Source organism: Perognathus longimembris, unplaced genomic scaffold, assembly GCF_023159225.1.
Source record: "Perognathus longimembris pacificus isolate PPM17 unplaced genomic scaffold, ASM2315922v1 HiC_scaffold_5497, whole genome shotgun sequence".
NCBI lineage: Eukaryota > Metazoa > Chordata > Mammalia > Rodentia > Heteromyidae > Perognathus > Perognathus longimembris.
In genome coordinates, this window is record NW_025960930.1 from 25583 (window position 1) to 49866 (window position 24284).

The window sequence follows — 24284 nt, forward strand, 5'->3', positions numbered from 1 at the left end:
CCATAGTTAAAGAAAGAACAGAAGACCACTTTTCCTTCTTTCTTTTTCTTTTTGGTCTTTAAAACGACAGAGGAGAGAGGAAGGACTCCAGGGCAGGGAGGATCTGCTCCCAGCCTGGGCGGGGCTGTCCGCACGCCCACCCCGCCCCCCTCCTCCTCCTCACAGTACTGGCAATGTGTAGCAGCATCTCCCAGGGGGCCTGGCGGGCCCCGTGCAGTGCCCGGGGACCACGGTCTGGGAGGAGCGTGGGTGACCCAGGCAGGTCCCCACTCTGGAGTGCACAGAGACCTCATGCCCAAGGCTGGGAAAGAAAACCCACGCGTGCAATTTGGTTTCTCAAGCCGGTGGGGCAGCTTGAGCAGAGCAGCTGAGACCCTGCCCAGGACGCTGGCCCGTGGCTAGGGCAGAGCAGCGGAGACCCTGCCCAGGACGCTGCCCGTGGCCGGAAACTGCCGAGGACCCTGCCCAGGACGCTGCCCGTGGCCGGAAACTGCCGAGACCCTGCCCAGGGCGCTGCCCGTGGCTAGGGCAGAGCAGCGGAGACCCTGCCCAGGACGCCGGCCCGTGCATCATGGGGATGGTCTAGCCTGGAAGCTGCCAGTCCAGCACAAGAAGCAGCAAGCCTGTCGTGGACCTCGGGGCCCGCGCCTGGCCCGAGACACCGCAGCTGGAGGCTCGGGGATGGACGCCGTGTCCAGGCCGGCCGCTCTCAGCACACACCTGTTTCTGCACGCAGCCCGCCAGAAGGCATGTGGGGCCCTCAGACGGAAGCCAGAAGTTCAGGATAACCGCGGCACCCTCATCGCCGGTGACCTTGGAGAAAACAAGAGGACAGAGGTTACCTCGGGGGTGAGTGGCCGAGGACAAGTCCCTAGGGGCTGCCAGCACCAGGGCAGAGTTCATTCCAGTTGCTCGAGATCTCTCCTTTGAGGTCTGCGGCTCACCAGGGACCTCCAAGGGCTCCTGCCCCCCCAGATCCCATGACAGCGCTCTCCTGAGTCCCCCCACCCTTGGGCCGGGTGCTGGACACGTCTGAGGGGGATCCTCAGACGGCGGACAGACTCGAGCTGCAAGGTCAGCTGAAAGCAGCGGGGTAAGGAAGAGGGAGGGAGGGAGGGAGGGAGGGGAGAGGGGGGAGGGAGGGGGAGGAGAAGGAGGAGACAGAAGTGGGAGAGAAGAAGGGAGAGGAAAAGGGACAGAGGGGAGAGAAAGGGGGAGGGGGACGGGGAGGGGAAAAGAGAGAAGAGAGGAGGAGGGAGAGGAAGGGGAGGGAGAGAGGGAGGGGCGGGGGGGGAGGAGGGAGAGCGACCGCCAGCCCACGTGCGCGCGCGGGCCTCGCCCTGGCTGCGCTAGCCTGGCAGGTCGCTGCCCCGAGAGCACGGAAGGCAGTGAGAAGGAGCAAGCGAGCGCCGCTCAGCCTGTTTTAGAGACGCTTGTCCGCACATTACACTAAAGAATGCCCCCGGGGCTGAAGGCGCTGGACTTCCGCGTGCTGGGATAGGCCAGCGATGGTGTGGCAAAGCTGGTGAGACAGAAGAGACCCACGGCAGAGAACACGCGGGTGGACCCAAGCAGGCGTGTCGCCGTCCGCACGGCGGGCCTGCAGCTAGACACTGGATGCCCCTCAGCCACGTTAGGCTTCTCCGTGACGCTGGCCCGGATGCGAACCCCAGCTTCCTCGGGAAGAAGTCTGCACGTAGCGTCCAGACCCAAAGAACCAGGAATCCGGAGGCAGCTCTTTGTCCCGCAGGGCAGTTTGCAGTACCAGTGGGCTTGAAAACACGGACACGGTAAGAGATGAAAAGAACCTGTGCTAGGACAGCTTTCTGTGACCGTCGGGGCCTTCCACCCCCACCCGGAGGATTCCTAGAAAGGCAGGCTTAAAGAGAGCCCGCCATGCTTTCCCACACGGCCTGCCACCAGGCTCCCCACCCTGGCAGGTGGGACTCGGTACCCCGTCCTGACCAGGCCTTTCCACTCACAGCTCACAGGATGCAGTGGGGGGGGGGGTGGACACCATCCCAGTACCCCCCTCCAGTGGGTGGACCTTCTAACACAAGGCCTCACTGGCCGCTGGGCACCCAAGCTGGGGGTGGACGGTGCCTGTAGATCTTCCAGAGGCTGGAGCAGAGGCATCAGGAAGACCACAGGGTACTCGTGACCTAGAGTACCGGGGGAGGGGGGGCTGGAAGCGCCCCAGCCAGCCAGGGGGTGGGCAGGAAGTGCCTGAACCAGCCAGGAGGCGGGCAGGAAGCGCCTGAGCCAGCCAGGGGGTGGGCAGGAAGTGCCTGAGCCAGCCAGGATCTGCTCAGGACAAAACCTCAACCCAGAAGAGGGCTGCCAGGTGTCACAGAAAACAGATGCAGCCAGGCACCGGTGGCTCACACCTGTCATCCTAGCTACTCAGGAGGCTCAGATCCAAGGATTGTGGTTCAAAGCCAGCCCAGTCAGGAAAGGCCATGAGACTCTCATCTCCAATTACACACCAGAAGGACTGGAAGTGGCCCTGTGGCTCAAGTGGTAGAGCACTAGCCTTGCACTGAAGAGTTCAGGGACAGCGCCCAGGCCAGAGTTCAAGCCTCACGACCAACAAACAACAACAAAAAAACAGAGAACACGTGGTTACTGTATATGACTTTGGTACACTAGATATTGTATAAATGCCTACCTGATCTAAGGAAGGGAAAGAAAAATGAGGGTGTAAGATATCACAAGAAATGTACTCACTGCCTTATTACGTAACTGTACCCCCTTTGCACACCTCGTCAATAAAATCTAATTAAAAAACAAACAGATGCAAACCAGGGCTACCCGCTGTTTGGTGACACTTAGGTGTCGGGGGTGAGATGGTGTCTGGGTTGCACACAATAGTCTGGCGTTCCGGCACGCAGACCATGCTCCAGGCCCATCCCAGGCCTCCCATGAGGATGGGCCCCGCCTCAGGGAGAGTGCCCAGGGCGCCGGGGAGCAAAACGGACATCCCTGCTCATGTCTCCAGAGTGACCCATACTACAGACCCAGTGGGCTGTAAGCTAGACCCTCATCAAACACCGCACGAGGCCCGCCATGAGGCCGAGGCCTGGGAGCTGGGCCTCGACCACGACCATGAGGCCAAGGCCTGGGAGCTGGGTCCTGACCACCACCATGAGGCCAAGGCCTGGGAGCTGGGCCTCGACCACCACCATGAGGCCGAGGCCTGGGAGCTGGGCCTCGACCACGACCATGAGGCCAAGGCCTGGGAGCTGGGTCCTGACCACCACCATGAGGCCAAGGCCTGGGAGCTGGGTCCTGACCACCATGAGGCCGAGGCCTGGGAGCTAGGCTCACACCACCATGAGGGCCAAGGCCTGGGAGCTGGGCCCTGACCACCACCATGAGGCCGAGGCCTGGGAGCTAGGCTCACACCACCATGAGGCCAAGGCCTGGGAGCTGGGCCCTGACCACCACCAAGAGGCCAAGGCCTGGGAGCTGGGCCCTGACCACGACCATGAGGCCGAGGCCTGGGAGCTGGGTCCTGACCACCACCATGAGGCCGAGGCCTGGGAGCTGGGCCCTGACCACGACCATGAGGCCAAGGCCTGGGAGCTGGGCCCTGACCACGACCATGAGGCCGAGGCCTGGGAGCTGGGCCTCAACCACCACCATGAGGCCAAGGCCTGGGAGCTGGGCCTCGACCACCACCATGAGGCCGAGGCCTGGGAGCTGGGCCTCGACCACGACCATGAGGCCAAGGCCTGGGAGCTGGGCCTCGACCACCATGAGGCCAAGGCCTGGGAGCTGGGCCTCGACCACCATGAGGCCGAGGCCTGGGAGCTGGGCCTCGACCACGACCATGAGGCCAAGGCCTGGGAGCTGGGTCCTGACCACCATGATGCCAAGGCCTGGGAGCTGGGCCTCGACCACGACCATGAGGCCAAGGCCTGGCTGCTTGGGAGCGTGCCAGACCACCATGAGGGCCAAGTCCTGGGAGCTGGGCCTCGACCACCACCATGAGGCCGAGGCCTGGGAGCTGGGCCTCGACCACGACCATGAGGCCGAGGCCTGGGAGCTGGGTCCTGACCACCACCATGAGGCCAAGGCCTGGGAGCTGGGCCTCGACCACGACCATGAGGCCGAGGCCTGGGAGCTGGGCTCACACCGCCATGAGGCCGAGGCCTGGGAGCTGGGTCCTGACCACCACCATGAGGCCAAGGCCTGGGAGCTGGGTCCTGACCACCACCATGAGGCCGAGGCCTGGGAGCTGGGCTCACACCGCCATGAGGCCGAGGCCTGGGAGCTGGGCCTGACCACCACCATGAGGCCGAGGCCTGGGAGCTGGGCCCTGACCACGACCATGAGGCCGAGGCCTGGGAGCTGGGTCCTGACCACCACCATGAGGCCGAGGCCTGGGAGCTGGGCTCACACCGCCATGAGGCCGAGGCCTGGGAGCTGGGCCCTGACCACCACCATGAGGCCAAGGCCTGGGAGCTGGGCCTCAACCACCACCATGAGGCCGAGGCCTGGGAGCTGGGCCCTGACCACCACCATGAGGCCGAGGCCTGGGAGCTGGGCCCACACCGCCATGAGGCCAAGGCCTGGGAGCTGGGCCTCGACCACCATGAGGCCGAGGCCTGGGAGCTGGGCCCTGACCACCATGAGGCCGAGGCCTGGGAGCTGGGCCTCGACCACGACCATGAGGCCAAGGCCTGGGAGCTGGGCCTCGACCACGACCATGAGGCCAAGGCCTGGGAGCTGGGTCCTGACCACCATGATGCCAAGGCTGGGAGCTGGGCCTCGACCACGACCATGAGGCCAAGGCCTGGCTGCTTGGGAGCGTGCCCAGACCACCATGAGGCCAAGTCCTGGGAGCTGGGCCTCGACCACCATGAGGCCAAGTCCTGGGAGCTGGGCCTCGACCACCACCATGAGGCCGAGGCCTGGGAGCTGGGTCCTGACCACCACCATGAGGCCAAGGCCTGGGAGCTGGGTCCTGACCACATGAGGCCGAGGCCTGGGAGCTAGGCTCACACCACCATGAGGCCAAGGCCTGGGAGCTGGGCCTCGACCACGACCATGAGGCCGAGGCCTGGGAGCTGGGCTCACACCACCATGAGGCCAAGGCCTGGGAGCTGGGTCCTGACCACCACCATGAGGCCGAGGCCTGGGAGCTGGGCTCACACCGCCATGAGGCCGAGGCCTGGGAGCTGGGCCCCTGACCACCACCATGAGGCCGAGGCCTGGGAGCTGGGCCTGACCACGACCATGAGGCCGAGGCCTGGGAGCTGGGTCCTGACCACCACCATGAGGGCCGAGGCCTGGGAGCTGGGCTCACACCGCCATGAGGCCGAGGCCTGGGAGCTGGGCCCTGACCACCACCATGAGGCCAAGGCCTGGGAGCTGGGCCCTGACCACCACCATGAGGCCAAGGCCTGGGAGCTGGGCCCACACCGCCATGAGGCCAAGGCCTGGGAGCTGGGCCTCGACACCATGAGGCCGAGGCCTGGGAGCTAGGCTCACACCACCATGAGGCCAAGGCCTGGGAGCTGGGTCCTGACCACCATGAGGCCGAGGCCTGGGAGCTAGGCTCACACCACCATGAGGCCAAGGCCTGGGAGCTGGGTCCTGACCACCATGAGGCCGAGGCCTGGGAGCTGGGCCCCGACCGCCGTGCGGCCAAGGCCTGGGAGCTGGGCTCACACCGCCATGAGGCCGAGGCCTGGCTGCCTGGGAGCATGCCCAGACCACCCTCGCGGCGAGCAGACAGACAGGCTGTCCTGTCTGGGGAAGTGCACCCCAGACTCAATCCACCCGAGGTGAGAAGGGCAGTCACTGCAGCGGCCTGCCAGAAAGCAAGCTGGAGGGTGTGCCCGCGTCCACCCTGTGGGGCTCTGCTGGCCAAACGCTGCTCCGGGGATGCTGGGTCAGTGCCCTTGTTGGCGTGATTTCCCAGGACACACTCTGTTTGCAAAGAAAACAAGACAAGCAAAACTATAAACACCCTGGACTTTGACTTGAAACTCCCTCTACTGCTGCCCAGCTGTGTGTCTGAGCTCACCGGTGCTGCCCAAGGCCAGCCCCGGTGGGAGAGGCATTCTGGACGCAGCAGGCTGCCTCCCTGCTGCAGATGCCTGGACGGTGCCGCCTAGGACAGCTGCCAAGACCCTCTCCTACCCCTCCCCGCCCAGGAGAGGCCAGGAGAGCACAGAGGCCCCCCAAGGGCAGGCCCCGCCCCGGGCACGCCCACTAAGTGAGAAATGAGGCGTCAGCCTGCGGTCCTGCTCCGAGGGCGGGCCAGGCGGCCCCCGTAATGAGGGCAGGGAGGTCTGGGGCGCTCCGCGGTCTCCAACAACTTAGCCCAGGGCCCCTGTGCATGGCAGGACGCGGCACTGTCTTACCAGGCCCTTTCCCCAGGGCGTGGCCTGGGTGGGAGAGGTATCCACGGAGGCTGAGGTATGGCTGGGCGAGGGACGTCAGGGAGAGCTTCCACTGCAGCGATCAGCCGGGAGTTACCTCGCCGGCTCACCCACCCCGCCCACCCCTCCTCCCTGGGAGGGCAGAGGCTGCCGACTCCAGCCAGGAGGACACACCAAACCCACCCACCCACAGGGCTCCGGAGCAGAGGCCACTCGGGGCTCCTGGGAACACGTCCCCACGGCCAAACACCCGTGACCTCGGTTCAGGGTTCACGGCAGTTTTCTTTTCTTTTTTTTTTGAAGGGAAAAGTGGAATTGTATTTAAATACATTTCAGGGAGCTTCCCCTCCCCTCCCCCTGGCATCCTCTCCTCTCCACCGCCCTTTCCTCCCTCCCTAGGACCAGCATGGCCGTGGGCAGCTCGCGTGGGCCCTGTCCTAGCAGTTTTCTTAGTGCTCTGAATGCCACGCCCTGGCCAGCAGGACCCGCCACGGGGCCAGAGGGGGCCCTGGGCTCGGCTGCCAGCCAGCGTGCGCCCCTGCTTAGCCTCGCCCTCCATCTGCTGCCCAAGGCTCGGGCCGGGCTTCTGTGAAGATGTCTCACCGTGCCCTGTGGTGCTGTCACAGGCCATTGCCAGGGTGACAATTCCCAGGGCACTGCCACAGCTGTCACAGGGGAGGGCAAGGCGGGGGGGGGGGCCTGCAGGTACACCCCCGTCAGCTCGTAGGCCAGGGGAGGGTGCAAGCCCAGGTCTAAGCCTCGTTGCCGTCTTGAGGCAGCCACCAGGAGGACTGCAGGCTGGAGTGGGCAGGAGGGGAGCTCCCTCCAGACAGTGCGGAGCCTGATGTTGGCAGGCTGGGCGCCCCGTCGGGCCCCAGGGGGCCTCGGGGGGGGCCCTGGCACTCATGGTTTGTGGCAGCCGCCAGTCCAGTCTGCCTCAGTCTCCACACATCCTTCTCCCTGTGTGTCTGAGTCCAGACAGCCTCCTCATCAGGAAAACGGGGAGAGGATCGGGGGCCCCCTAACCAGCGCCACCACAGCTGAACGCGTCTGCCAAGGCCTTGTCCCTGAACCTCCGGCATAGGAATTCCATTCAACTGCTGCACTCTCCACCCTCCCAGCAGGAACCCCAGCCTGAGGGGCCCAGCCAGCCTCGGAGGCTCCACGGGCAAGGCACGGATGGGTTTAAATTGTGTGCATGCACATGCATGCGCCCGTGTGTGTGCATGCGTGCAGGAGTGTGAGCTGCGTGCATACGGATGGAAAAGGTAGGACACCCACAGAACTGTAGGACCCTGCTGTCCAGGCCTTGGGGGGGGGGGGGGGGACGGGGAGAATCAGGACGCACCAGCCTGGCCAGGGAGCATGTGCTGCGCAAGGTCACAGGCGAACAGCTCAGGCGAGGGGTCTGTCCCCCGGCCACGGGGGATCCCGCGTCCAGCGGGCCCTAGGACTCTCAGAGCCCAAGCCCCACGCACACCACCCGCCCCTCAGGTGCCACCGGCTGGCGCCTGGCCCGGCTGGAGAGGAGGTGAGGAGGGGGTCAGGGCAGGGGCAGGGGCAGGGGTCAGCCTAGGGTCCCACCTGCTTGCGGGAGTTTCCCTTCCAGCCCTCCCTTGCGAGCGGCCCTGGGCTGCCTGAACAGTGAAGCAGCTTCCGCAGAGAGGGTGACAGGAACCTTCTCCTCCTTCCCCTCCAGAGCATCTTAGGGCCTGAAAGGGGCTCAGATCGAGGCAGAGCTTTGCTGCAAAGGTCATGCAGCCCTGTGAGACAAAAATGCCAGGTCTCCCTGCAGCCCGCAGCGGCACGGCCTTGAAAACGTCCTCATGTATCCCCAGCGACCATCCTTAATAGCAAAACTCAACAGACCGGGCACAGAGGTAGTCCCAGAGCTCCCCCCACCCCACTCCACCCCTGCAGCAGTGGCGTCAAAGCCTCTTTTCCTCTCTGGGCACAGTGAAATATGGATCCTTCTGGAAAGCAGCACGGAGTCAGCTGCCAACCACTTTCAGGGCAGATGGCTATGAGCAGGCCATGAACTGAAAAGCCAGCCCCTCACTCGGGCTGGGGCGACGGAGCAGGCGCAGCGGCTCCAGGCTGCAAGACGCCAGCCCCTCACTCGGGCTGGGGCGACGGAGCAGGCGCAGTGGCTCCAGGCTGCAAGACGCCAGCCCCTCACTCGGGCTGGGGCGACGGAGCAGGCCCAGCGGCTCCAGGCTGCAAGACGCCAGGACAGCAGACCTTCCCAGGAACCAGTCACCTTCCCACCCCGCCGTCTGAACCCCTTCCGGTCAAGACCCCATCTTCCCCACAGCCAAGAAGGCTGGCCGCTCACACCCCTCCAGCGAGCCCGACTAGGAAAGGACCAGGACAGCCCAGAGGCCCCCAACCCTGCCCTGGGAGGAGGACGGGGCGCGCTCTGCGTGGGGGGCCGAGCAGAGGGTGTGGTGCTGCCAGGCCTTGGCCAGTGGGCACGAGCCTGCTTGTGCTAGGACAAGATGAACGCCAACTGTGGGAGGTGGGCAGAGGGACTCCAACAGAAACCAGGCAAGGAGTCACAGAAGCACGCTCAGAATTACGACACACTGCTGTTGCCAAACTCAGAAACCTCTCAAAATACAAAGCAAAATGAAACCACCAAACTTGTGCAGTGACGTCACAACGTGGCTGCCGAAAGTGTCTCCATGGCGTTGAAGCTCAGGAACGTGGGAATGTGGAAATGCGACATATATGCCCCGGAAGGGCGGGGCAGGCAGGGAAACCGAGGCATCCCGAGTCACTGCCCGCCTCGGCTCGCTGTGGTCTTCCCCGTGTGCAGCACTAGGGCGAGGTACCCTCAGACCATTGTTCTACTCGAGCAAAACCATATTACAGATCACATAGCAATGCTTAAAAATACTTCACACGTGTAAAACTAATAACTGTGTGAGTGTCACGAAGAGTGAAGGCTTTTGTTGTAAGGGAAACCCAGCGACTCCCAGTTCTGTGTACAGCAAAGGCCAAGACACAGCAGCACACGGGCCTGGAGCAGCCATGTGCACAGGCCCCCACGGGGTGGGGGGGGGAGCCAGGCCTCGGGAAGGGGTGGGCCTGGAGGGGAAGGGGGGAGGGAAGGGGGAGGAGAAGGGTGGAGGGGAAGGGGTCGTGGGGAAGGGGTGGTGGGGAAGGGCTGAGCGCAGGCCTGGGGGGAAAGGGGGAGGGGAAGGGGGTGAGCACAGGCCTGGAGGGGAAGGGGTGGTGGGGAAGGGGTGGTGGGGAAGGGAGTGGTGGGGAAGGGGTGGGGGAAGGGCTGAGTGCAGGCCTGGAGGGGAAGGGGTGGTGGGGAAGGGTGGAGGGGAAGGGGGTGGTGGGAAGGGGGGAGGGAAGGGTGGTGGGGAAGGGTGGTGGGGAAGGGTGGTGGGGAAGGGGTGGTGGGGAAGGGCTGAGCGCAGGCCTGTGGGGAAGGGGTGGTGGGGAAGGGTGGAGGGGAAGGGGTGGTGGGGAAGGGGTGGTGGGGAAGGGGTGGGGGGAAGGGGCTGAGCGCAGGCCTGGGGGGGGAAGGGGGAGGGGAAGGGGTGAGCACAGGCCTGGAGGGGAAGGGGGGAGGGGAAGGGGGTGGGCGCAGGCCTGGAGGGGAAGGGGGAGGGGAAGGGGTGGGCCTGGAGGGGAAGGGGGAGGGAAGGGTGGTGGGGAAGGGTGGAGGGGAAGGGGTGTGGGGAAGGGGTGGTGGGGAAGGGGTGGTGGGGAAGGGGTGGAGGGGAAGGGCTGAGCGCAGGCCTGGAGGGCAAGCGTGGAGGGAAGGGGTGGTGGGGAAGGGGTGGGAGGGAAGGGCCGAGCGCAGGCCTGGAGGGCAAGCGTGGAGGGGAAGGGTGGAGGGGAAGGGTGGAGGGGAAGGGGTGGTGGGGAAGGGGTGGTGGGGAAGGTGGAGGGGAAGGGGTGGTGGGGAAGGGGTGGGGGGAAGAGGTGGTGGGGAAGGGGTGGGGGGAAGGGCCGAGCGCAGGCCTGGAGGGCAAGCGTGGAGGGGAAGGGTGGACGGGAAGGGGTGGTGGGGAAGGGGTGGTGGGGAAGGGTGGTGGGAAGGGGTGGTGGGAAGGGTGGAGGGAAGGGGTGGTGGGGAAGGGGTGGTGGGAAGGGTGGTGGGGAAGGGGGGGGGTGGTGGGGAAGGGGTGGGGGGAAGGGCTGAGCGCAGGCTGGCGGCAGGAGACAAACCCTACGAGACACCACTGGCCACCACTGGCAGCCGGGGCTGACCGGCCAGCCAGGGTCAGCAGCCGGAGCAGCAGAGGGACACCTGCTCACTAGGATGACACTGACACGTTCCTTCTACCCTGTCAGAAACCGCCTACAAAGGCGAGGCGCTGCCGGAGTCAGGGAGGCCAGATGACAGGGAGCCGCAGCCAGGCGCAGCAACCCTGAGTGCGGGCGGCTGGGGTGCCAGCCTCCAGCCATGCCCCCTGCAGAGCGGCCTCCCCATGGCTGGGCAGCCTGGGGGGGGCCTGTGGGCCCGAGCCCAGACAAGCAGGACCAGGCAGTTTGGAGGAGTGGAACTGAGAGACGAGGGGCCCCTCTCCTGGAGGGAGGGAAGGATACAGCGGGGCACGGGGAGCCTTCCGTGACACCCGGTCCAGTTCCTGAAAGGCAAGCAGGGTGCAGGTGCCTCCCCCCCCTCCGCCCCCGTGCTCACGCGAGGCAGGGCCAGGCCTTGGGGAGTGGGGGATGGGAGGGACCCCACGGCAGGCCTGGAATTACAGGCCCTGGCTTCCTTCTGGAACAAAATAATTACAGCCTTCCCAGAGACCTGATCCCTGAAAATGGCACAGAGTCAGCTGACAACCTGCCCTCCGGAGCACACATGCAGTTTTATTTAGAGCTGGAGGAAATCAGAGAGCTGGTTTGAACCATTCAGCTCAAAGACTAGAGGGGACAGGGTGGTATGCACCCAGGGTCCTGCTGGAGGACAGGGCGGTGTCCACCCAGGGTCCTGCTGGAGGGGACAGGGCGGCGTCCACCAGGGTCCTGCTGGAGGACAGGGCGGCGTCCACCCAGGGTCCTGCTGGAGGGGACAGGAAGGCGTCCACCAGGGTCCTGCTGGAGGGGAGAGGGCGGCGTCTACCAGGGTCCTGCTGGAGGACAGGACGGCGTCCACCCAGGGTCCTGCTGGAGGGGACAGGGGGACAGGATGGCGTCCACCCAGGGTCCTGCTGGAGGACAGGGCGGCATCCACCCAGGGTCCTGCTGGAGGACAGGGCGGCGTCCACCCAGGGTCCTGCAGTCAGCGCTGAGATCATGCTCTCCTCCCGACTCAGTAAGCATTGCACACCCACACTGGCAGTATTGACCCGGTCCTGATGAATATCTGTCCTCCCAGGAGAAATCAGCATGATGAGCCAGAAGGTGCAAAGAGCTGTAAGGTTGGGCTGTGCAGAACTGTCTCCCAGGCTGGACCAATGCCTTCCAGCCAACACTGATCCTTCTGGAATAAGGGCTCCTCCATCACTGCACAACCAAGTCCCACCCCCCACCCAAGGCAGGTGCTGCTGCAGAATCGGAGTAGCGTCCGCACCGGGAAGAAGTCCGCCCTGGTCTCAGGTGCCCTGCGGGCCCCGGGCCGGCGTCCGTCACACCGGGGTAGCACAGGTCTCCAGGCTCCGGCCGCACACGGGGGCCCGGCTGCATACGGATGGGGGGGGGGCGCAGGGTCCACAGAAACATCTCATCCTGGACCCGGGAGTGTCACCGTCTGAGACCCCTTTAGGCCAGGTGATTAAAGACTTTGAGATAAACTGTGCTGATTATGCAGGTGAGCCCAGAGCGGCCATGGAGACCTACCATTAGGAAGAGAAGACGCCTAAGACCCAGGCCACAAAGGCCACGCACCAGGGAATGGCTACAAGGCAGCAACGCCTCAAGCCAGCCAGAGTTTGAGGGCAGAAGGCCCCCATGCCTTCAGAGGCGGCCGGGCCCGGCCCGCGCCTTGATCCCAGGCCCCTGCGTGCTCAGGGGGAGCCGGGCCCGGGGGCCCGCGCCTTGATCCCAGACCCCTGCGGTGCTCGGGGGAGCCCGGCCCGGCCCGCGCCTTGATCCCAGGCCCTGCGTGCTCGGGGGAGCCGGCCCGGCCCGCGCCTTGATCCCAGGCCCCTGCGTGCTCGGGGGAGCCGGGCCCGGCCTGCGCCTTGATCCAGACCCGCGCCTTGATCCCAGGCTTGGGCTTGAGAGACAGGCAACTGAATGTTGACGCTCACGGTCTGTGGCAGTTTATTACCATGGCCACAAGAACTCATACAAGAGACAAGGCTGACTTCAAGGACTCTGCCGGCTCAGTGAAGTGGAGCACAGCCCACGCTGCGGCAGAGCGCGCCCGGGGGAGCGCCCAGCTCCTGTAGCCCAGCGCCCAGCAGGGACCGGCGACCTTGGAAGGCTGAGCAGCCCAGGGCAGCACACTGGCCACCACTCTCTGCACCGCCCTCTGCACTCTGCACTGGCCACCGCCCTCTGCACCGCCCTCTGCACTCTGCACTGGCCACCGCCCTCTGCACCGCCCTCTGCACCGCCCTCCTGCACTGGCCACGCCCTCTGCACCGCCCTCTGCACTGGCCACGGCCCTCTGCACCGCCCTCTACACTCTGCACTGGCCACCGCCCTCTGTACCGCCCTCTGCACTGCCCTCTGCACTGGCCACCGCCCTCTGCACCGCCCTCTACACTCTGCACTGGCCACCGCCCTCTGCACCGCCCTCTGCACTGGCCACCGCCCTCTGCACTCTGCACTGGCCACCGCCCTCTGCACCGCACTCTGCACCGCCCTCTGCACTCTGCGCTGGCCACCGCCCTCTGCACTGCCCTCTGACCTCTGCACCACCCTCTGCACCGCCCTCTGCACTGGCTACGGCCCTCTGTACCGCCCTCTGACCTCTGCACTGCCCACTGCCCTCTGCACTGCCCTCTGACCTCTGCACTGCCCTCTGACCTCTGCACTGCCCACTGCCCTCTGCACTGCCCTCTGACCTCTGCACTGCCCACTGCCCTCTGCACTGCCCTCTGACCTCTGCACTGCCCACTGCCCTCTGCATTGGTTGCCACCCTCTGCACTGGCCACCGCCTTCTGCACTGCCGCCCGCCCTCTGCATTGGTTGCCACCCTCTGCACTGGCCACCGCCTTCTGCACTGCCCACTGACCTCTGCATTGAACACCAACTTCTCTTCAGACCTCAATAGGGGTCTGGGCCCCTAGGAAGCAGATCAGAGATCCCATTGGCCCCCAGGGCCCCAGGACACTTGGGCAGGTCTGCCGTGCCTCTTTGGCCAGTCCTCAGATTTGCTCCTCAGTCCTGGCCTCTGCCTGACCCAGGGCTGGCCTGGGCTGCCACCCACCAAGTCCCCCTCCCTCCTCTGTCCTGTGGGGTGGGAGCAGGCAAGGCCCCGTTTCATCTGTGCCAGCCCAGAAGCCTGGGAGCTGGGGGCTGCACCTCTGACGCCCCAGCAGAGCCCCCCTGCCCCAAGTCCGCAGCCCAGAAGCCTGGGAGCTGGGGGCTGCACCTCTGACGCCCCAGCAGAGCCCCCCTCCCCTCGCCCCGAGTCCACTGCCCGCCCGCCCTGCCTCTGCGGCTCTGCAGGCTGCTCCCCCCACCGGACGTCCAAGGGGTTCCCCTTCCTTCTCGCCCTTCCCCACACAGGCTCCGGTGTCCTCTTCCAGGTCGCCCACCCCCAGCCCCTGGCTGCTGGCCTCCAGCCAGACCTCGGAGCTTCCCTTCAGCCCCCGTGAGCACAGATGACGCCCACAAAGCCTGGCGCCACCCCTGGCTCAGCCTCCACGCCAGTCCCTCCGTGACGCCCCTCCTTGAAGCCGGTGCACTCGGCACCCATGGGACCTGCTCACAACGCGCCATGCTCCTGGCTCCCAGGGCGAGGCCCGAACCCAGGCCTGACCCAGGCACAGGCTGAGCCACCTAGCGCCTTCCGCAGCCCCCCCCCCCACCTCGTGAGGCATTCCCTTGAGATCTCAGCAGGGCGCCTCCGGCCTCAGGAGCATTCTCAGATCCCAGCCGGGGCTCTGCTTCCAGACCCTTCCTTCGTGGCGAAGCCCAGGTGTGATTATCACTGACTTGGGGACTACGATTCACAGATGTGTCCTGTCCATCCGTGTGGGGACCACACTCTTTCTGCCCAGCCCTCTAGTCCACGTCTTGCGGGTGGGTCAGACAAGGCAGAGCAGGAAGGCAGGGCACCGGGCTGGACGGGAAAGCACAGAGCCCCCAGGGGCTCAGGACAGCCCCTCCTGGGCACAGCGACCCCCGAGGGGCCTGTGTTCCTGGGAGCCCCTGCTCCCACGGCTGGGACAAGGCTGCGGCTGGGCATGGACCTTGCTGGGAGACACAGGACCCTGGAGGTATCTCCACCTCCCTGGAGAGCTGCCTGAAGCTGCCCTGAGCTCGGCATGTCGCCGGGACACAGAAGGGAGCACCCCGGTTCCAGAAGCTGGTCCTGCCCATGGCCCAGCCTCCCTGGCCCCAGCCCCCTCACAGACAGCTCTGAGATCACACCAGAGACCGGGGGCGGGGGGGAACCGCCTGTGACGAGCTGGAGAGGACACGCGGTCCCATCCCGAGAGAGGCGGCTGCCAGGGGGCCATCCCCAACCCCTGCGAGTGGCGGAGCACGAGGGAAGTTCTGCTTGCTCACCAGCGAGGCAAGCACTGCGGTCACCCCAGGACAGTGAGAAAACCTGGGGGTGGCCTGGCCTTCTGCACCCGGGTCAGGACTGAGCGGGGCACCCACGCCCCTCACACAGGCGGCGCCGTCCTGAGGGCTGTCCCTGCTGAGGACCGAGGCGCCCGGCTCCGTCTCCGCGGGGCTCCACGCCCTTCTATCCGCAGGACGTCCATGCCCGTCCTCCCTCGGCGGAGCCTCTGGGCCACCTGTCAGGCGTGCAGAGGGCATCTCCGGGACACCGCGTCCTGGGAGGGAGCGCTCCTGACTGACGGTCGGGGCAGCGCGGACCTCTTGAAGAGCTGCGGTCCCAGCCAGTGAGCCCAGCCCCACTGTCCCCTCCTCCCTCTCCGTACCCAGCCCCGGTGGACAGATGGCCACGAGCACCCCATCCGCTCCTGCTTGGGGAGATACGGGCCTCCAGCGGGATCCCCCGGGCCCCCTCCAAGAGCGGGCCCGCGGGGCCGGGCCGGGCCGCGCCGCTGACGCGGCAGAGCAGACCCTGGCGCGGGAGGCCGCCCGGCCACCCTGCGCCAACCCCAGCCAGGGGCGCGGCCAACTCTGAGCGGAGCTGAGCACGGGGACCACCGAGCACCCAGCACCGGCTGAGGGCTTTGCTCTGCCTTTAGTTCCTACAAAAAGAAAATGTCAAGCCCCGTTTTGCCCTCTAGGTTGAAGGGGTCCAGTTTCCCAGAGCCCTGAGCGCCGGGGCCTCTGGGCAGAGGCTGGTCCAGGCAGGGCCCAAGGACAACGAGCCTGTTTATTTGGCCAGGTAAACCAGTTGGGTGAGATTTTTCCTCTGCTTCCGGATAAACAGGGCCAGCCCTGAACCCACGAGGCCTGCCTGCCCCAGGCCACAGCCACCAGGACCAGAGCTGAAACTCGCTCGCTTGCGGGGTGAGGACTAAGCCGATCTCCACCCCTGGCCGACAACCATGGATGGGCCCGGGGGAAGAGAGGCCCGCAGCCTCCACTCCCCCCTAGCTGGCCGGGGCCCTGACCTGCCTCTGGCAGAGGGGCTGGGGCAGGGAAAGGGAGGGGCCGAGAGAGGCAAGCAGGTGGGGCCCAGCAGACACAGCCCCTCTGACTTCCCCATCATTCCCTCTTCAAGCCCTCAGTCCGCCCTGCCCTACAGGGCGTCCCTGCCCGAGACAAGCAAAGGCTGTCCTGGCTTTCCCCTCCACTCCCTCTCCAAGCCTCCTGTCCCCTCAGGGTGTCCCCCCCCCAAGACAAGCAAACACTAACCGACCCCCACCAGCAAGACTCCAACCCTGACCCCTTCTACCTCCCCCCCCCCCGCCCCCAGCAGCGAGACTCCAGACACTGACTCCTGCAAAGACCCCGGAGTGAGGGGAAAGGGGCCTGGCTCTGGGAGGAGAGGCTTGTGCCTGGGCTCCTGGGAGAGAAGAAGAGCCCCCAGTGAGCCTGTGGACTTGGCACCCATGGGGCCTGCTCACAGCTCCCCCGCCCATGAGGTGGCCCCCAGCTCCCTGCCCTCCCCATCTCCCCCAGCTCCCGTCCCCCCCAGCTCCCCCAGCTCCCGGCCCCCCCAGCTCCCCGCCCTCCCCATCTCCCTGCCCTCACACACTGAGCGCCCCTGGGGGAGTGCAGCGGGGCAGCCTCAGCCCCCCCGCCCCCCCGACATGGCCTCCCCTCCTGGCCCCTCACGGCAGAGCAGTGGAGAAACTGGACGGGCAGCCCAGACCCCTTCCCCATGCAACCCCCCCCCCCCCGGCCTTGCGGAGGCCTGGGAAGGGGTCACCTGAGCAGGCCTGGCCCGCTGGCATCTGAGGTCACCAAGACCCAGGAGGGCCGGGCGAGGCGGACGAGCTGCCCTGGCCTAGAGCCCTCCAGGCGCCCAAGTCTCCCTGCCCACAGGAAGCGTTAGATTGAAAATCCAGGAGAGAAATCACGGAGGGCCTCTGGCTCCCGGGGAGGGGCCCGTGGCCCGCCCAGGCCATCCAGGGAGCGGGGAGAAGGACGGCACCGGGCCAGTCTTCCCGTGACCCTGCTGGACACACCTCATGCCGGAGCGGACAGGGCCAGTGACAAGCGTGCCTCCGGCTGTTGCTCCCTGGTGTTGGTGCTCCGCAGCACCGTGGGGTGACACTCCCAGCTGCACTGGGTGACTCCCCCAGACCAACGGGTCCGTGTCCACACCATTAGGACATAGCCCCACAGGGCCGCGCTCCCCACCCCACCGAGTGGTACCCCAAATCCCACAGGCCAATGCGCCCACCTCCATGGGAGCCTGCCTGACCTCTGGGGAGGGGGGGTCCACTGAGCACGCAGGCCACACCCCACCCCCCCTCATGAGGTGAGCCCCAACCCGCTTGCTGGCTCTTCAGAGCTCTCCTGGGGGAATTAGATCACACTCCAGAGGGCCAGAGGGGGAGGAGAGCAGTCCTCAGCTGGCAGGGAGCTGGGGGGGGCATGGAGGATAAGGAGCTGGGGGAGGTGGAGGGCAGGGAGCTGGGGGAGTGGAGGGCAGGGAGCTGGGGAGGTGGGGGGCGGGGAGCTGGGGGTGGAGGGCGGGGAGCTGGGGAGGTGGGGGCAGGGAGCTGGGGGAGGTGGGGGGCGGGGAGCTGGGGGGTGGGGGGCAGAGAGCTGGGGGGGTGGAGAGCGGGAGCTGGGGGAGTGGAGGGGTGGAGGGCAGGGAGCTGGGGGGTGGGGGCAGGGAGCTGGAGGGGTGGAGGGGTGGAGGGGCGGGGGGGTGGAGGGGTGGAGGGGTGGGGAGCTGGGGAGGTGGGGGGCGGGGAGCTGGGGGGTGGAGGGCGGGGAGCTGGGGAGGTGGGGGGCGGGGAGCTGGGGGGGTGGAGGGCGGGGAGCTGGGGGGGTGGGGGGCGGGGAGCTGGGGGGGTGGAGGTCGGGGTGCTGGGGGGTGGGGGGCGGGGAGCTGGGGGGGGTGGGGGGCGGGGAGCTGGGGGGGTGGAGGTCGGGGAGCTGGGGGGTGGAGGGCGGGGAGCTGGGGGTGAGGGCGGGGAGCTGGGGGGGTGAGGGCGGGGAGCTGGGGAGGTGAGGGCGGGGAGCTGGGGAGGTGAGGGGCGGGAGCTGGGGGGTGGGGGGGCGGGGGGCTGGGGGGGGGGGGGCGGGGAGCTGGGGGGGTGGGGGGCGGGGAGCTGGGCGGGGGTGGCGGCGGGGAGCTGGGGAGGTGGGGGGGCGGGGAGCTGGGGGTGGGGGGCGGGGAGGCTGGGGGGGGTGGAGAGCGGGAGCTGGGGGAGTGGAGGGGTGGAGGGCAGGGAGCTGGGGGGTGGGGGCAGGGAGCTGGAGGGGTGGAGGGGCGGGGGGGGGGGTGGAGGGTGGAGGGGCGGGGAGCTGGGGAGGTGGGGGGCGGGGAGCTGGGGAGGTGAGGGCGGGGAGCTGGGGGGTGGGGGGCGGGGAGCTTGGGGGGTGGGGGGCGGGGAGCTGGGGGGGTAGGGGGCGGGGAGCTGGGGGGGTGGGGGGCGGGGAGCTGGGGGGGGTGGGGGGCGGGGAGCTGGGGGGTGGAGGGCGGGGAGCTGGGAGGGGGCTATGGGGGCGGGGAGCTGGGTGAGGAGAGCTGGGGGGGACCCGGAGGTCAGGAGGCGCACCCTGTCCTCCCTCCTCCTTTCTGCCAGCCCATGCGCTGTGCGCACCTGCAGCATTAGCAGCGGGAGGCTGCTGGTGGCTGGAAAGGGAAGGAGGCTGCCTCAGAGTAAGTGATGGAGACAGAGCCCCCCCCCCCCCCCCCCCCCCCCGACTGCGCCAAGGAACTCCTCCACGGGACTAGAGAACACACCGCGGGTAACCGGCCTCTTCCGTCAATCAGGGGGCTCAGGGGACCGGCCCGGCACAGCCCGGCCTCCTCCGGGCTGGGCCTTCCAAGGCCACCCAGGCGCGGAGGGCCGCGGCCCAGCCCGTGCGAGCCGGGGCGCGTCCGGGACCCCGCCGCGGGCGCACGCTCAGGAGCCCCCCGGGGGACACACTCACCTGGTCACAGAACAAAGTTAGGTTTCAAACTGTGTCAAGAGCGCCCTTATTTCTGGGGCCACGGGCTGAGTGGCGCTCGCGGCCTCGGCTATGGCTTTCCGATACATCCCCTTCTTCTTACGGTTAAATCTCAGTTTGAAAAATTCAGAGAAAGGGGAGAGTTTTGAGATAGACAAGAAGGATGTAGTTGGAGACCCAAACCACGAGACTTTCGCTTCTTGCAACAGGCTCTCCGTCCTCCTTCCGGCCAAGCTGATGTCAAGGACCCGCGCTGGCCACCAAGGAAAGCCATGAACCTTACCCCACACGACGTCCCCCACGGCCACCGTCCTTCCGTCTTCGGTGACGCACTGGGCGACGCTCTGCGTGTGCAGCTTGACCGTGAGCGGGGGCACGGTGGGCCGCGCGTCCCGGGGCGCGGCGGGGGCGGGCGTCCCCGGAGGGGGGTCGCCCGTCTCCGGAGCGGTCGCCTGGGAGCCGGGCGACGCGGGCTCTTCGGGGCCGTCACGGCCGCGCGCGGCTCCTCGGGGCGGGGGAGAGCCGGGCCCTCGCGTCCCTGCGTCCCTCGGGGACCCCCGGCGGCGTCCTCCTCCTCGCCGGAACTCGCAGAAGACACGCGGTCCCCCTGCCCGCGGTCGGGGCCCTCCGGGGGCGCCGGCGGGCGGGCGGGCGCGGGGGCCCGGGGGGCGGCCGTTCAGCGCCTCCACCAGCTCGGCCCGGTACAGGGCTGGCGCTCGCCATCCCCCAGACGGTGAGGCTTCAGGCGGATCTTGGGATGGCGGCGGGTCGGGGCCGGGGGCCACGGGACGGGTCAGCTTCAGCTTGGGGATGGAGGCCGGGGGCCCGCCGGGCACCCGGTCCCCGCCGCCCCTGGGCTCCGCGTCCCGCGGCGGCTCCGCGTCCTGGCCGCCGTCGGGCGGAGCCTGCCGGGGGCAGAAGGGCTCCAGGGAGCCGTGCACCCGGGACGGGATCTCGACCACTTCGCCCTTGCCCTGGGGCGTGCTGTAGGAGATCTTGATGACGGGGCTCCGAGGGACCCGCTCCCCGGGGGGAGCCCTGTCCTCCTCCCGCCTCTCCCGCTTGCTCCTCCTGGGGGTGGCCGCCGCGGGGAGCTCGCCGTCCTCCGGCTCCCCGGGCTTCGGAGCCTCCCCGTCGGGGCCGCTGCCCAGCCTCCGGCGGCCCTTGGGGGCGGCGGGGGCGCCGGGCCCCGCCTCGGCGGGCTCACGGTGCTTTTGCACTTCTCGCAGAGCACTTGGCGTGGCCGCAGGCGGATGGTGCTCAGGATGAGCCGGCCCGGGTCCCGGTTCGGGACAGGCGCCGGCGAGTCCGCTTCACGGGCCCGGGGGCGGCGGCTGCGGGACCCACTGCCGGTAGGTGTTCCTCAGCCAGAGCGGGTGCGGGAAGGGGGCGCCCTCGAAGTAGGGCGGGAAGGGGGGCAGGCTCGCGGCGGGCAGCGGCGGCTCGGGGGTGGGGGCGGCGCGGGGGCCGAGGGGCGGGTCCTCCTTGGGGGACCGGGGCCTTGCAGGGGGGCGGCGGGGAGCCCGTCCCCTCCGGCATCGCTCCTCCTTCCCCCTCCTCGGGCGGCGGGCCAGGGCGGGCCGGTGGCGGGGTGGTTCATCGGCCAGGGGCAGCGGGGCCAGCGGGGGCAGTCCAAAGAGGCCCGACCTGGCGAGGGAGGGAGACAGCGGTGAGGAGATGAGACCAGGGAGGGCCGCCTCCGGCCACCCCCCCCTCCCCGCCCCGCCCGGAGGCCGCAGACCCACCCCGGAGCCTCCGGTCTGCAGTGTGGAGTGCCTAGGTAGACTCACACCGCTCAGTCCCGTGATCCCTGTGGCCTGAGGGTGGGTTAGTGTCTGAATCTCAGCCTGTGGCCGCAAGAGGAAGGAGGGCTCACGGCTGGAAGGCTGCCAGCAGCCTGGAACAGGATCTGTGTTCAGAGGCGGCCCGGTCAGGCTGGGGAGGGGATTCTCCTGGTGTCTGGCCAGTTGTCTCAAAACTCAGCCCTGGTCACAGGCCTTGCCTGTTTCTTCCCCTCCAGGAGAAGCTGGGGCCACCACGGGGCTTCAATGGTGGGATGTTGCCAGAGAAAGAGGAGGCTGGGAACCCCCAATCTGGGGAGCAGTAGGGTCCCCGCTAGAGCGACCAGCACAAAGCCCTGCAAGGAAGGTTCCGGACGCCCCCGGGGAAGGCCTGGGGACTGGCTGCCGGTCTGCGCCTCCCCTAAGCAGCCCTCTTGCGGGTTGGTGGCGGGAGACGGCACCCTAGCCTCAGGAGACTGCGGCTGGGGCGACCATGACCAGACAGCAGGGAGGAGTAGGCGGGTGCTGGCCTGGGAGACAGGCCAGACCGGGGACCCGACCACGGGTCGCCCCCGGGCCCGCATCCTGACGGCACCGCCGTCAGGGCCTCCAAGTAAGGACTCCCTCGAGCCCTCTCTCCCGTCCACACCCCATCCTGCCACCCCATCCCCACCCCCCCCCCCCAGCCCGAGCCCCAAGCGCCTTCTGTGCCGGTGAGTCTTTTCTGACAGCTGGACTCCCGGAAGCCTTCTTCTGCCAGTCATCTTTCTAGCCACCCCCCGCCCCCTCCGGCCTGTCTCCTGGAACTGCGGCCAGTCTTCCGCGTGGATCCCGGACGGGCCTGTCCCAGGGCTCCGCCGCTTTCCCCCACGCAGGCGCAGCCCGCGAGTGCCAGTTCTGGACACAGCCCCTCTAGGGGCTCGGCCCCCGCCCGGGTGGAGACCCAAACACTGCCTTGGCCCAGCGCCCCTCCCACCAGGCAGGGCATCGTGGGGCGCACCCCCGGTCGCAAGCCACAGAACCGTGGGCGGCCCCCGGCAGCCCCAGAGCTCAGGCTTCGGACAAGCCAGCCTTGCACAAATAGTCACCACCTGGCAGCGGGCAGCCATTCTCCAATGCCTGGAACCGCCCGGGCCACACCCCAAGACCAACGTGGTGGGTGGACCGCGGAGCGGCTCACCCCACGCTGGGGCAGTGCTGGCCCCCGGCAGGCCGGACGCAGGTGGCCTGTTGGGCCCCTCCACCTTCAGCAGCCCCTAGGATGCTCATCACCCACGTGATCACTGCACCGACGGGGCGAGGAAGCCCCGAGTTGCAGACTCAGTCCCCACGGGCTGCTCGTGTGGGAAGCCCTCAAGCCCTCTCCGGGCCCGCCTCTCCTCCTGGCCTGGCCCCCTTGGTGAAGCCGGGCTGTGGCCGGGCGGCTGGCCCCAGGGACCCGAGTCCCCTGGCCTGACAGTGCCCACGGGTGGCCTATGGGACCTAGCGCCGAGCCCGAGCGGGACTGCCGCCCCGGGCCGAGAGGGTCTGCCGCACGGGGCGGGGGCAGCCTTGTGGGGGAACCTGGGTGACGGGGTCCCGGGGGCTGCGGCCAGACTCCTCGGGGGGAGGGGGAGCCCAGGCCGCTCTGGCCACTATGATATCATCACAGACACCTGAGGGGCTCCAGAAACAGCCTCAACATCGCATCCTTGGGGAACGTGAGGGCCGGCTGGAGAAATTACTCTGAGGAAGACTAGAGCGGGGGTGACCGGGGTAGAGGTGACTGGAGCAGGGTAGCTGAGGGGATGACTGGGGTGGGGATGCGGAGGCAGGGCTGAGGAGGGCAGGGACGAGACGGGCAGGGACGAGGAGGGCAGGGGTGACTGGGGCAGGGACGAGGAGGGCAGGAGTTTCCAATATGGGGCCAGATCCCAAAGGAATGGTTCCAGCCCTGAAGGAACAGAGGGGCTCCCAGGGACTCCGAGGTTCTTGCCCCTGCGGTGTCCTGGCAAGGACATCCGGGCCCATGGGTGTGTGGCCTGGCCCCAGGCTCCGCAGGACACCCGTGGCCGTGCCGCCTCTCTGGTGACTCCCCTGGGGGTCGGCCTCAGCCACCGCCCAGGGCAGCCCAGGCCAAGGCTGCCCACGGACAGGAAGAGCGGTCCTAGCACCGGCCAGAGCTCCAGGCTGTCCCTGTCTGCATTCCCAGAGGGCAGGCCCCCCGGGACCTGTGGGGCTGTGATGTCCTCCAGTCTCCCTCCGTGGCGGTCCCTGTCCTTCCTTCCAGCCTCTGGGTGGAGAAGCCATCCTGCTGCTGTCTGTGAGGGGTAGAGTCAAACACATTCTCGGATCACAAACACGCGGATGTGCAGAGCTGGGCCAGTGCCCGTGGAAAACTTCCTCGTGCAGCCTACATGGCAGGAGCCCACAGCCCCAGATGGCCCCCTGAAGCTGGTCACCGAGACGGGTTTAGAAGGCACCTGCAGTCTGTCTGCGGCCCTACAGCGGCCAGCTGCAGGAAATGGCGAGCTACCAAGCCTGCCGGCGCACAGAGGCCTCCCCGGGAGCAAAACCCCGCTCCAGGACTCAGGGCAAATAGGTTGGCAAGGGAAACCGACAGCCTGGGCACCAGAGCCGCCCCTTCCCTGGCCAGGTACACAAGATGACCTTCCCCACACCCACGGACAGTGATCTGGGGGTGTCCAGGGGAGAATGGGTGGGGCCTCAGCATGCCGAGTGCCAAGATTTGTTAGCATCAGCGTCCATCTTCCTCCGCAAGCTCTCAGGCTCCCACAACAGATCCGTCCAGGCAACCCCGCATATGAACAGTTCCCCATTCGCTCAGCTGACACTGCCTGGGGGAGCTCTCAAGACCAGCCTGCCAGCCAGGGCCCCCGTAGACTGCTCTGTGATCCCTGGGGCGCCTCTAGCTCCTCAGGAGCAAGGAGGATGTCCTGTGCCCAGCTCATCTTCCCTCCTGACACCCACCAGCAGTGCGGCCTCCATGGTGACTCACAACTGGACAAGTTTACACTGGCTTAAGAGACCAACGCTGGAAGCCCTGGGTCACTGTCTGCAGATCACCTCTCAGCCAGAGCCACAGTGCCTGCTGGCATCAGCTAGACAATTCCCCCTCGCCACTCCTTTGTGCACGGCTTGGCTCGGCAAAGCTGTGGAAGGAATCTGATTTTGCCAGTGACTGTGAAAAGCAGCTTGCCTGGGGCTCAGCCACTCCCCAGCACAAGGTAGTTGCTTAGTGAACACACGAATGCATGGACAGGCAGGCGTCCAGAGCAGCAGAGAACCTGCTTCCACCACACAGAAGCCTGGCAGCAGGTCCCAGACACAGAAGGAAGAGGTGTGCGGCACTGTGCCAGGCAGCTGCACTACAAGAACCTGAGCCAGCCCCCTTCTGCAAACATGATGAGAAGCAGGGAGAGGAAACCATCTTCCAAGAGGAGCACAGTAAACACTAAGGGC

At 67.4% G+C, this 24284-nt stretch overlaps 1 pseudogene; it reads right to left on the minus strand.

The window, feature by feature from the left end:
- Positions 1 to 302: 302 nt before the first annotated feature.
- LOC125345312 lies at positions 303 to 22091 on the minus strand (annotated as a pseudogene).
- Positions 22092 to 24284: the final 2193 nt, after the last annotated feature.